This window comes from Sinocyclocheilus grahami, unplaced genomic scaffold (genome assembly GCF_001515645.1).
Source record: "Sinocyclocheilus grahami isolate Dianchi unplaced genomic scaffold, SAMN03320097.WGS_v1.1 scaffold295.1, whole genome shotgun sequence".
Taxonomy (NCBI): domain Eukaryota; kingdom Metazoa; phylum Chordata; class Actinopteri; order Cypriniformes; family Cyprinidae; genus Sinocyclocheilus; species Sinocyclocheilus grahami.
In genome coordinates, this window is record NW_015505474.1 from 1,403,451 (window position 1) to 1,416,602 (window position 13,152).

The 13,152-nt window shown below is 35.7% G+C and overlaps 1 protein-coding gene across 1 annotated transcript in view; it reads left to right on the forward strand.

Moving 5' to 3' along the window:
- LOC107600991 (GTP-binding protein 1-like) overlaps positions 1-8,976 on the forward strand; it is a 50,911-nt gene extending 41,935 nt beyond the window's left edge. The window contains exon 13 of the mRNA XM_016292997.1: positions 8,792-8,976. The gene's annotated coding sequence lies outside the window, so the exon portion shown is untranslated. The remainder of the gene's footprint in view (positions 1-8,791) is intronic.
- The last annotated feature ends 4,176 nt before the right edge of the window (positions 8,977-13,152 follow it).

The following is a 13,152-nucleotide window of genomic DNA, read 5'->3' on the forward strand; positions in this document are numbered from 1 at the left end:
ATATATATATATATATATATATATATATATATGTGTGTGTGTGATCCAAATGCACAAAAAATGTCTACATTTAAAATATTATTATTAATATAATAATACAAATGAATTCAATAATAATTTATTACTGCAATTAAACAAGAAGTGAATGTCTCTAAGCTAAGAGCAAGCATCAAAGGGGCCTGGAAACACAAAATATATTTCAGCTTCTTCTTTCCCTGTAAGGAAATCGAGGATTTGTGACTTTTCTTAAAAAAAAAAAAAAACACTTTGGACACCATTAGGATTGGAAGCATTTAGCCCACCTTAACCCTTCAGGCCACTATGGAGAATGCAATCAATGCTATTACTAAGCCTGTTTGTGTGCTTGCAGTGAAAAACAAAATGTGTTTAGGAGGATACTTCCCACTCTTCACATTCCTACGTCGAGCCATATCACATTCAATGCTTATGCTCTCACAACAACCACGCTCTTAATGTTCAAGAGTACTGGCCATCCAGCTGATGAAAGCAAATCCTGGTGGATGCGAGTAGAAGGTTGCACAGTTCAACAATCAATTAACTGATTCTCTTTGAACACTTACATGCTAACGTATAAAACAAATTGGCTTCGAGCCTCCAAACGCTCTGAAGATAGCATAAGCCTCCATTGATTACTTGATGTCTTCCTACCAATTCATTCCTCATGTGCACAAGTAGAAGCCACGTCTTCTCTTCTTCGTTTTTAAAAGACATGTTCAAAGCCTTCGACGCCGCTTTCACGAAGAAGGCCGCTCTCTTTCGCTCTCTGAAGGGAATGTGATTTTTTCTTCGACTTAATTGGTGCACAGAAAATCCACCCACCAGCTGTCAGGGGTCCTTAAGGAGAGCACAGGCACGAGCCAATTACTGTCGGATCTAGAGTGTTCTGGACGGGGCCAGTCTGTCACCCCTGGCTCCTCCCAGCCGAACTCCGAGCAGAGAGCCGCACGGCTCCCGCTGGCCTGAGGACAGATGCAGTCAAACGGCCAAGCACACTACCATAACAGTGCTGATAAATGTGAACAGCCCCATGATAAAGGCTTCCAGGAGTGAAAAAGAGAGGGAGATAAAAGCAAAATGAAAAGCCAGTATTTCTGTTGAGGACGGGAGATAATCGTATTTAAAGAATCTCCACTGAAGGACCACCGTGGAAAAAGCAGGGAATGCAATGGCTCTGTTCTAAAATCTAGTGAGTTGCCTATGTAGGTGCTGCTTCAAGGCATCATAGGCACACTACCAGAAGGTAAGATGCCTCATTATGTGGATTCTAAATATAACTATAGATAAAATATAACTGAGAAATTAACACTGAAAAAAGTATCACCAATTCACTGAAAATTCACATTCATATTTGAGTAGTGAAATGAAAATACAAATGCTGAAATGCGTCTAGTGCTGTGGAGTCTGTGAATGATGAATGCAAGACAGGAAAAAGAGAGCAAAACGTCTGACAGCCATTGCAGAGAATGACAGGAAGTGGATATCCATATGGACAGCGTAAAACCATGTTCATCTCTCAGCACTGACAGCTTGAGATTAACCCCCGAACACAAAGTCTAAAGGCCAATGCATGTCGGCGGGAGAGAGAAGATGAGGAAATGAGACAAATGACAAGGAAGACATTGTAGGAAGAGAGAGTCAGAATTAGCAACACGGCGAGTCAGAATAAGAAAACAGAAAGAGAGTCAGTTAGCAGTTCGATTACAGTGTAATTGCCGTACAGTGTTTTTAAAAACCACACCAAAAAAAAAAAAGTGATTATGTGTAACTTAAAAGAATAGTTCATCTAAAATTCATCTAAAATTTAAGTTTTCTGAAAATGTATTCCATTCCATCCAACATGTAGATGAGTTTGCTTCTTCGTCGGAACAGATTTAGAGAAGTTTAGCATTACTTCACTTGCTCACCAATGGGTCCTCTGCAGTGAATGGGTGCCGTCTGAATGAGAGTCCAAACAGCTGATAGAAACATCACAATAATCCACAAGTAATCCACACCACTCCAGTCTATCAGTTAATATCTAGAGAAGTAAAAAGCTGCGTATTTGTAAGAAATAAATTCATCACTTTTACCATCGAACTGTTGCTTCCAGCTAAAGTCCCCTATCCATAATATTGTTTGTTCGAATCAGGAGAGAAATATGCACAGATCAAGCACAGTTTACGGTCCAAACCTGTTCCAAACAAATATTCCAGTGGATTTTGATGTGAGAGGACAACAGGAGGACTGTTATTACTGTGTTATTCACTGGAGGAAGTGTTATTATTGATTTTGGCCAGAAGCAACAGTTTGAAGTTAAAATGCCCTACTTATGGATTTGTTTCTTACAAACAAGCAGCTTCTCTCTTCACAAGGCATTAATTGATGGACTGGAATCATTTGTGGACTATTGTGATGTGTTTACCGGCTGTTTGGGCTCTCATTCTGACGGCACCCATTCACTGCAGAGGATCCACTGATGAGCAAGTGATGCAATGCTAAATTTCTCCAAATCCGATGGGATGAAGTAACAAACTCATCTGCATCTTCGATGGCCTGAGAAAACTTTCAGCAAATAATCATTTTTGGGTGAACTATTCCTTTAAATGACTTAAATCACTCTGTAGACTGCAGAAAAAAGAAAAAAAAACAATTCTATAACAGCTGATGGTGGTTTATTTATTTATGATTTAACGCCATGTCAGCAGCAGTGGCTATATTCATGGCAAGAGGAAACATTGAAATTTCACAATTCAGTCGTATATATAATTTCTGATGGGGGTTTATAAAGGTGAACGTTCTGCAGGTGTGTTCACTTTCTATCCAAAACTTCTAAATGTGCCCATCTGTTGAGAAACTGTGTTGTTATGCAGAGCTAAAAATAGCTGTCTGTCTCCATGGAGAGCTAAAGTTTGAGTGGATGCCAGACAGACAGGTAAGGACACACGGCTTGAGGTGATATACACATCACAGGGAATATGTGAATGCTAATTTATTTGTAGTCATTGCTCAGCACAATATGTGTGTGAAGCTGCAAACATTTTTGCTGCTTCTAGCACATGTTTTAGACAATGGAGGCCAAAGTTGAATTTGAGATAAACATTATGGGTGCTTTTAATTTGAACATACGTCTCTATGAAAACACCTACATTAGCATTTTCCAAACTAGCACAAATACACGTTCTGCCTTTTTTTTCTTGCAAAATTATTCTGTTAATGAAGGTGTAAAATTAATTCATTACAATTGATTTAGTGAAATGTTCGGTAGTCGTGATAAATTATCTGTTGTTGGTACATGTTAGTACAAAAACAAAACATGTTAGAAACTTTCCCATGCACAAAGACAGATGAACTGCTTGAATGCAGTCAGTGAACGGGCCCCATTGCATCCTGCTGCAGAGACATAAACACGTCACAATTTGCTCAAACACTGACACGAAGTGAACTCATTGAACTGATTTCTCTATCTTTCGTCTTACCTTTCTTCTCCTTCAAATTTTGCAGATTGAAATTGTCACTAAGATGAGAAGTTTAAGATTCAGAGAGAATAGATACAGCGCTAACAGACTAGCTTTTCCAACTAACTCTAAATGATCTTTGCTTGCCAAGCAAGCAATCTTCTCCCTTCACCATCAAATAACTGTCACTGTTTCCCTGAAAATAATCATTGAACCTTTCAGAATTACTTACCCCATTTGTCTTCATTACGCATCTTATTTAGAAATTGTTTTTCAAAAGTTGTCTGGCCTGGAGAGCCGCCCAATTCTTGAAATTGGATGCATTTTGGCTCTGGAAACAGCAGAAATTTAATTAATTTGTGAAGCTAAACACCAGTGTCCTCAGCCATCAGAGCAATTGCCCATTGAAAGGATGAACTACACTCTGAAAGTCATAAAATCGTAACTTTATGGATGTCTAATCTAAACGTTACTGAAAATGCAATCAAGAACTTTCGATCAAATTTCTTTAGTGTCTATTAGCAAAAGGTAAACATGAGCCAAAGTCATGAATTAGCAGTTAGAACATATGATGCAAGTTCAAGTCTAAATCAATGGATACTCCAACCCAGTGTCCTGAGAAGTTGTAAAGATGTGTACAAAAATATATGATCCAAACCTTAACCTAAATCAAAACATCTTAACCAGCACCTTAAACTAACCATGATTGTAACAGGAAAAGCCTATTAATATGTTCACACAAATCAAGTTGTACAACATTGTGCAGATTTGCCATATTGTACAAATTAGTTTGAGTGTTTATGGATGCCTAATCTAAAACTTACTGCAGACATAGTCCAGAATTTTGGATCAAACTTCTTAAACATTAGCCAAAGCCATGAAAGTGTAGTTTGTGCCATTTTTCCATCGTTTTCTTTTTCCATTACTTTGAGGTCAAAAACATTCATCAGACAAGTTCTTAGAGATGTTAACTTAAAGTAAACACAAAGCGGCATTAGGAGCCTACTTTACTTTTCCATTAGAATTTTTTTCTTGTTCGAGAACGCAGTTAGGTTAACTAACCTTTGCAGGCTACCTGCATTGTCGCAGTGGTTGAATTTAGCGTGGGCGACTGGCTGCCGGGTGCTGGTAGTGCAACAGGTATAAACATCTGTGCGTGTCTGAGGAAGTGCGAAGTCTGCATCTCTCGGCGGCACTCATGAATGCTTTATTTACCACAAAATGTGTTCACTTTGAGTTTAATGCCTACTGATACAGCATGGCCTCTCTTTCCATCCTCCTATAAAGCCAGTTTAATGATGGAGAGGGGAGAGAAACTCCAATCTGCTAGTTTTTCCTGTTCATCATAAAATCTAACAGCTCCTGCCACACTTGCTAGCTTCCAAAAAGCACTTTGTGAATGTCCATTGCTTTTAAATCAGTTAGCCAAGTGTGTTTTGTTTACAGAGACCATGTGTTAGTTGCAACAGCTATTCATTGTAATTCTCTTTGGATTCGGTACATTAACAATTTTCCACCGTCAGCACTTAGCTTTGGTGAAATTATATGGTCGTGCCAGGAGATACCTGGAAATGAGCTGAACGAAACTGATGAGCGGAAGACAGCAGGGAAAGGGAAAGAGAGAGAAATGACGGTGTTTAAAAGAGAATGAACAATGATAGATCAGCAAATGACAGTGCAAGATGAGAGACGAAGGGAGAAAGAGGAAGAAAATATAATTATAGCTGCAAGACATTACAGGACAAGCACATCAGTGGAATATCTCAATGCCTTTTTTAAACAAAAAGTCTAGAATTAGATACATTATTGCTTATAACTTTTGACTAGTAGGTGGTTTTGGGTACTTTGCATGGTTCAGATTTGTTGCCGTCTAACAGTTCTGAAAATCTACAAACTTACAGTAGTAAGGAACGATGGAAAATAGTGGAAACAAAGCTATATATCGAACAAGACCATTTTACTAAAGTTACGATTTTTTGCCATTTTGCTTTTCAGTAGGTGGCGTTATCTGAAAACTTCTCCTTTATTGTATGTTCAGGGCATTGTCGACTTTATATGTAGATATGATTTATCTGTAGATGAGCTTCATGTCAATACATCAAAGCTACATCCTCACTTACTGATTAGCATTGTCAAAATCAAATTTGTTTGCACATTAAACAAGAAGCTTTTATTACATCTTGACTGCCATGTTCTCAAAAGGATATGACCCAAATTGTGTGAGGATCGGATGAAAGATTTATGACAAGTATGAAAAAGTATGTTTACAAAAGTATGCAACAAGTCAGTTTTTGCTTTAAAAAAAAAATAATAAAAAAAAATAAAAAAATTAATTTGGCAAAAAAATCCCAACCCAGTGTGCTGACAAGTTGTAAAAATTCAAACAAAAATTTACGGTCCAAACCTAAATGTAATCCTAACATCTTTACCAATGCCTTAAACCAGGGGTGCCCAAACTCGGTTCTGGAGGGCCGGTGTCCTGCAAAGTTTTGCTCCAACCCCAATCAGACACAGCTGAACCAACTAATCAAGCTCTTACTAGACATACTAGAAACTTCGTGGCAGGTGTGTTGAGGCAAGTTGGATCTAAACTCTGCAGGACACTGGCCCTCCAGGACTGAGTTTGGGCACCCCTGCCTTAAACTATCCAAGTTGTACAACATTGTGTGATTTTTCCATCGTGTATCAATTATTACGAGTGTGTTGGATGCCCTGGACTCAACATGACCTAAGGAAACAAAAAAAAAGACAAGAATTATGTTTCTAGACCATTCGGTTCAAAAGTTACAAGCTTAAAATAAATGAATACGGAGACACTAGATGGCGCTAGAGAGATGGAGATACAGACCCCCAAATTGACATTAAAAATATTGAGACCGAATGAATCAGTGTGCCAAATTTCACATTATTTTACCTTGAGGTTTTCACAGACTCCCAGCCAGAAGTTAACGAATGATAAGAAAACTGAATGATACAAGACTCCACAATTTCGATGTTTAGTCCCTAATTAAACTGCACTTAGTGGAGACGTTGAGATGAGAGAGTAAAAAGAAAAAATCACTATGCAAAAGCAAAGGGAGGTAGAGGGGTAATACATGAATGTGGAAGTCATGTGACAGCCATGGCGAGAACGGATATGCAACACAAACCCTGGGAGAATGAAATAAGCATGTGTCACCCTTGGGAGGGTAATTAAGGTTTGCAGAATGTTGACTCTTAACAGCCTGTGGCAAAGGGAAAAAAGAAAAGAAAACTGTTCCCTAAGCAACTGAGATCTTTCTGCATTTCCACTGCTTTAGTAAAGCAAATGCTAATATTAATATTAATACTAGTACTAGTACTACTACTGTAAAACGAATTATTATACATGTATTATTTAACAGAGTGTTAGAAGAAGATAAATCACATCTGGGCGATCAGAAAATGCACTCATTTTGCTGTTTTGAAGTGGCACCAGTCGCAGTTCTGGATCAATTGGTAACCAATGGGTAAAATATAAAAAACAAGCAAACAAAAAAAAATATATAAATATACAATTGCAATGAAAAAGTATGTAAACCCTTGACATTCTGTATTAATTTGGTCATAAAATTTAGTCAAAATAAGAGAATGAATGAATGAATGAATGAATGAATGAATGAATGGGTTGCCATTGAGAAAACCAAAAGAGCTGCTTCACTCCTGAATCCAAAATAAAAAAATTCTATCTAAGGCATAAAAGTTGGTAGCAAAATCCTCATAAAAAGTTGAAAAATATGTACTTTGTAAAACTGAGTGTGAAAAATTAGATAGGAAGGGTTATTGTCCGACTCTAGTATCTTCAATGACAGTACGGTTCTGTGATCTGGAAAAATGTGTGTCAGATATTCAGATGTGTGAATCCCCTCCGAGAGCTTTAAAATCCATGTGGGGACATTAAAATGAATCCTGAAATGTGCAAGTAGCCAGAACAACTACAATTTGCTAGACAATGGTGGGTCTTTTATTACTTTTAGTATCATTTTTGCACAGCAGGCTAGTCTGAACATAGAATAATTCTTTCCGCAAATACTGTTTTGATTTTGAAAAGCCATTTAACGCTCTAAAAGCTTAAAAGGTACCAAACAAGTTACACATTTTTCCAGTGGAGAAGTTTTGAAATCAGATGAGTGAATTATGGATACTGATAAATGACATACATACTGTGATTAATTAATCACAATTTATCTAATAAACCGGCGTTTTTCATACATATTATAATTATAATTTTTTTTTTTTTTTGTAAATCTTATATAATTATATATGCATAGACAAATGTAAAGCTTAGTTTTTGTCTTGACAAAGCTAGCTAGCAATATGCTAAACAATAAAATCATGTTAGCAACATGCCAAAATCATTTTAGTAAAACATGCATACAAAGTATTAAAACATGCTGGGAAAGTGCTAAACATTTGAACAACAAGCAATGTACTTAAACATGTTAGAAGAACTACTAGCAACAATGCTAAAATATGCTAGAATCATGGTAACAATGTGCTAAGACATGCTAACAACATAAAACATGCTGACAATGTGTTAAAACATGTTAGAAACATGCCAGCCATGTATTTCAACATGCCGAAAACATGCTAAAATATAATAGCAATGTGCTACAACATGATAAAACACGGTAATATGTTAAAATATGCAACACCCAGCTATAATATGATATGCTAATGCATGCTAACAGAACCTAAGACCATGCCAGCAACATGTTAAAAACAATGACTAGCAAAAACCAACTAATATGGTCGGGCTGAGTTTTATTTGTCTCTCTGATTTTTTTTTTCATGCTTTTAAAAGTTATTTTAAAAGTTTCAGACATGGCTTTATCAAGCGCTTGTCATCAAACTTTACTCATGTAGCTTATTTGATTACCAACAACCAAATAACGCGGTCTGAAGTAGTCTAATATGGTCTGAGTGAGTTTCAAAGCCAACAAGTTTATTTGTCTATATTTCAGTCATTGCATATTGTTGATATTTTAAGTCAAGACATGCAAACAGTTGCCTTCATTATTTGAAATTCTACAAACACCTAATTTTTTACACTGCATGGACAGCATTACTAATTCATTCTCCCCAGTGACGGAAATATATATAGAGATAAAATGAACGAGGGAATGAGATAAAAACAGTGTGGATAGAGTGGACGCACTGCAATACTGAAGAGAACGGTTTAAAAAAATGTCACGTACAGTTCTGGCCGTTTAGGTGACTAATGCTAGCGATTACAGCACGAGTGATAAATGACTCTGATTAACCTGCAGTCAACGTGAACCCACAGCTGTGTGTGTGTCTCTTTCTCTCTCTCTCAGGTGTTTGATTGCTGTTGTTGTTGGCTGTGCTGGGACCTGGTTATATGGGGCTGCTCAAGGGACTGCAGTAATTAAATTTGTACCTGTGGAGTCATTGCACCGTAGAGCAGAGCCCACAGAGGAGCTCAGATGTCGGTGTTCATGACATTGTAGTCCAACGAGTCTATTAAAGTGCTTTCTGCGCTTTTGGATGCTTCCTATAAGGAAACAACCAGATAGATAAGTCAGATACTGCTTCTGGTTAGTTCCTCTGAATTTTTAAGGAAATGCCACCAAAGCAGATTATAGGTCGCTATTTAACTATTTAACTTTTTGAAGATTCAGTAAAGCTTTGGTTATCTTTGGACCTTGTCTCAAAGATTCAGTAAAGCAGGGTAATTTGTTTTGCATGGCTGTTCACATTTTTTTAAAAAGAAAACCTCAGTTATTAATATATTAGATCAATATCATCATGTCAATGTACTGTGTTTTTAATGACTTGCATGTTTTCATAGTAAATATATAGGCTATATTCATGATAAAACAATACAATATACAATGAAACTTACAACATTACAATAACTACTATATAATTTCAGTTTAATATTTGTTAGAATGTCATTTTACTGCATCTTTAATTACTTTTGCTACATTGTATGTTTTTTTAAATAAATATGAAATATAAGTATTTTAAGTACAATACTTCATCGCCATTGAAAAATTAATATAGTTTACATGACATTATATGTAATATTACTGTAAAATTGTGTAAAATTAGAAATTCTGAAGTGGAAAGACTGAAATAGTATTTTCTTGTAAAATGTACTCCAATAATATTTTGTTTACAAGTTTTTTTTACAGTGCAGTAAATATATATTTTTGTAAACAAATTATATATTTTTTAATTACAGTGATCTGCCATATATCTAACCATTGTTGTTTTACCTACTTCCATTCAATATAAATCCTTCAAATTCATACAACATCCATAACATCCCAAGAAAAGACCATTAGCTATATGATGACTTAGTGACTTTTGTAAAAACAACACTAAAGTGATGTAAACTAATGTCCGTTTTGCCTCTTAGCTGACGCTAAGTGTGAGCTTTCACTGTGTTTAGAAAAAACTAAAGATGTTAACATCACAAATCCCTCAAGATCTTATTAAATAATACCTATACAAGTGTTAAACACTGTCCATCGATGTTTTAAGTCCATCCTTAAGAAGATCTAAGTTGAATCATTACACCAAATTGCCACTGGATTTTGCGATTGGACTGAAATTATAAGAGGCTTCTGAGTTATCGTGCTCTCTTTTCCTTTATCTCTGGATCCATCCATTTGTGATGGGCAGCCAAGCAGCAAATTGTCTGTCAACCAACAAGTATACTTTAAGAGGCTGAAGATGCTGGGGGAAAAAACACAGACGGTAGAGAGGGAGACGGACACAAAGATGGATAATTAAAGTCTGCTCACAGAGAGCTTTTATTGGATAAAGGCACTATAAAGACACACACTAGACGGGTGTGAACACTTCATACACACACGCACACACTCAATTTAGTGAGAAGCACAAAACACACACATCTTTGCTTAAAAAAACATAAATGGATAAAAAAAGGTCATGGCTCAGTGCTTAAATGAAGTAATAAACCAAGAAACTCCATGCAGTATAATGCATTTACTACGTTTGAGGGGCAAAAAATGAAACGGAACAGTCTTCACTATAGTAAAATCACTGTAAGGTGACATTTCATTATATAAAACATAGTTGTGACTCTAAAATCTGATTGAATAAGTAATTATATATATATATATATATATATATATATATATATATATATATATATATATATATATATATATTTACAAAATAATTGAAGTATTGCAAAATAAATGAAAGTTTTGCCAACAAAAACTAAAGTATTTAGAAAATAATAAATGTGCATTTTGCAAACAAAAATAAAGAATTGCAAAACAAAAATAAAACTGAGCAAAAACAATGATTTTGCAACACATATTTTCCATGGTCATAGCTACTAATTTATTTGCAGCGCTGCTTTTATATGCTTTTTATTATTTTTTCAAATTATGAGAATATATATATATATATATATATATATATATATATATATATATATATATATATATATATATATATATATATATTTGCAAAATAACTACAATATGACTAAGTTAATCAAACTATGCCCGGCAGAAGAATAATGTGAATATTAGTATGTTTATTTATTGTACATTGCATATAATAATATAAAAAATATTATATTATAGGTAACACTTTACAATAAGTTTGCATTTGTTAACATTATAATTATATTATATATGTTAATACTAATACTAATAGAAACAGAGTGAAATTTAAGTAGTTGTTTACTAAAAATCTTGAACTCTTGAACTGAGTCAGTGAATGAATCATGTTTTTTGAGCCGGTTCTTTTCAGTGAACTGGTTGATTTGGTTTGTAAGTTGGACGGAATTATTTGTTCAGATTCGTTCTTTGGCTATTTTATGGATTTGGTTCATCCAATCATCTTTTAGAGCTCAAATGGTCTTATGTTTGTTTTCCCAGGTGCCCTGGTTCGGTTCTCTCAAAATAAAATCTATTTTTAAACAATTGCTACAATTTTTTTTTGCTACAAAACATTGCGAACGGCATTCCCGAGCTTGTAAATTACAGATTGATTTTAAATGACTGAACAGTGCGAGATGAAACACAACCTCACAGTAGTGTGTCAAACAAACACGAAAAGTTTTTCCATGCAACAGCCTTGAGGAAATTACAGTGTGATTGTGTGTGCATCATGTTTTGCATCGGTGTGAATGTCAGTGCTTTCAGGATGGGGGGAAAATCAGTGGAGACTTCATCTCAAATGAAACAGGACCTCATGGGACTGGTGTCTCACCTCTGTTCCTGATGATCTGGGAAATGAGCTGTACTCACACTTAAAGGGTTAGTTCACCCAAAAATGAAAATTAGCCCACAAATTACTCACCCTCAAGTCATCCTAGGTGTATATGACTTTCTTCTTTCAAACGAATCCAGTCGGAGTTATATAAAAAATCATCTTTGATCTTTCAAGCTGTTTAATGCCACTCAGGGGGTGTTGCATGCATCCGTCCAAAAGAAGTTAAATAAAAAGCGCCCCATCCATTAAAAAAAAAAAGTGTCTCACATGGCTCCGGGGGGTGAACAAAGGCCTCCTGATGCAAATCGATGCGTTTTTTGTAAGAAAAATATCCATATTCAAAACATAATAATCACCTTAATGTAGCTTGCGCCAACATGGAAGCAGCTCCGGTCGGATGACGTATAACTTCTTTTGGACGGACGCATGCAACACCCGCTGAGTGCCGTGAAACAGCTTGGAAGATCAAAGACCATTTTTAATATAACTCCGACTGGATTCATCTGAAAGAAGAAAGTCATATACACCTAGAATGACTTGAGGGTGAGTAATTTGTGGGCTAATTTTCATTTTTGGGTGAACTAAACCTTTAAGTACATAGGCGGAGCGTGTGTAAGGCTAGGCAAATCTTAGCCTTCCCCTGGCCACGGGTCAGGGAATTTAAGGAGTACTTGGGGGCTTGGGGCAAAAATGCCACCAAATTGGACAAATATGCCCCTGTACGATTAAACTAAATCTATTAGGGATGTCACGAACAACGTGAAAATGAAATGAAAAGTGTTAATTGCAGCATTAAATTTTTATCTGCTAATGATGCATCAAATTATGCGTTTTCACAGTGTTGCACATTATATCCAATCACACATGATTCTGTTGAGCTTATGAATGCAATGGCCAATCAGAAGCGTTCAGATGAGTCATTGCTGAAACGCTGAATTGTGTTGAGCGCACGTAGGCTGACTGAATTCTAAACTCTCACGAATTCTCTCATCATAAACAACAAAGTGGAAATGTACATACAATATAAGTAAGAGATTTATGTAACATTGTAGGCAGCTTTATTGATTATAACGGTTAAGTTTTTGAGCATGCTTAAACTCACGCTAGACTGAAGTCAGTCATGTTCTTTGATAATGTAAATGTTCTTTGCTTGCACTTTTTGAATAACCGTGGAAATGAAAGTGTTATAATTAGTAACTTACAATGTTTTTATTAAATTATGAGCACATTATATACAAATTCAGTCGTATTAAAACTATTTTGACACATGATGCCCATATCTGGTATTTATGGAAACCTTTTTCCGCCACTATCACTGAATTAAAAAAAGTAATTAAGTAATTGGACAGGATTAGAATGATCTATGAGATATAAACTCACAATTGCGATTGAGAAAGAATTGTGATTAAAAAGGCGCAATTACCTTGTTTTATTTTTATTCAGTGGGTAGGCATAC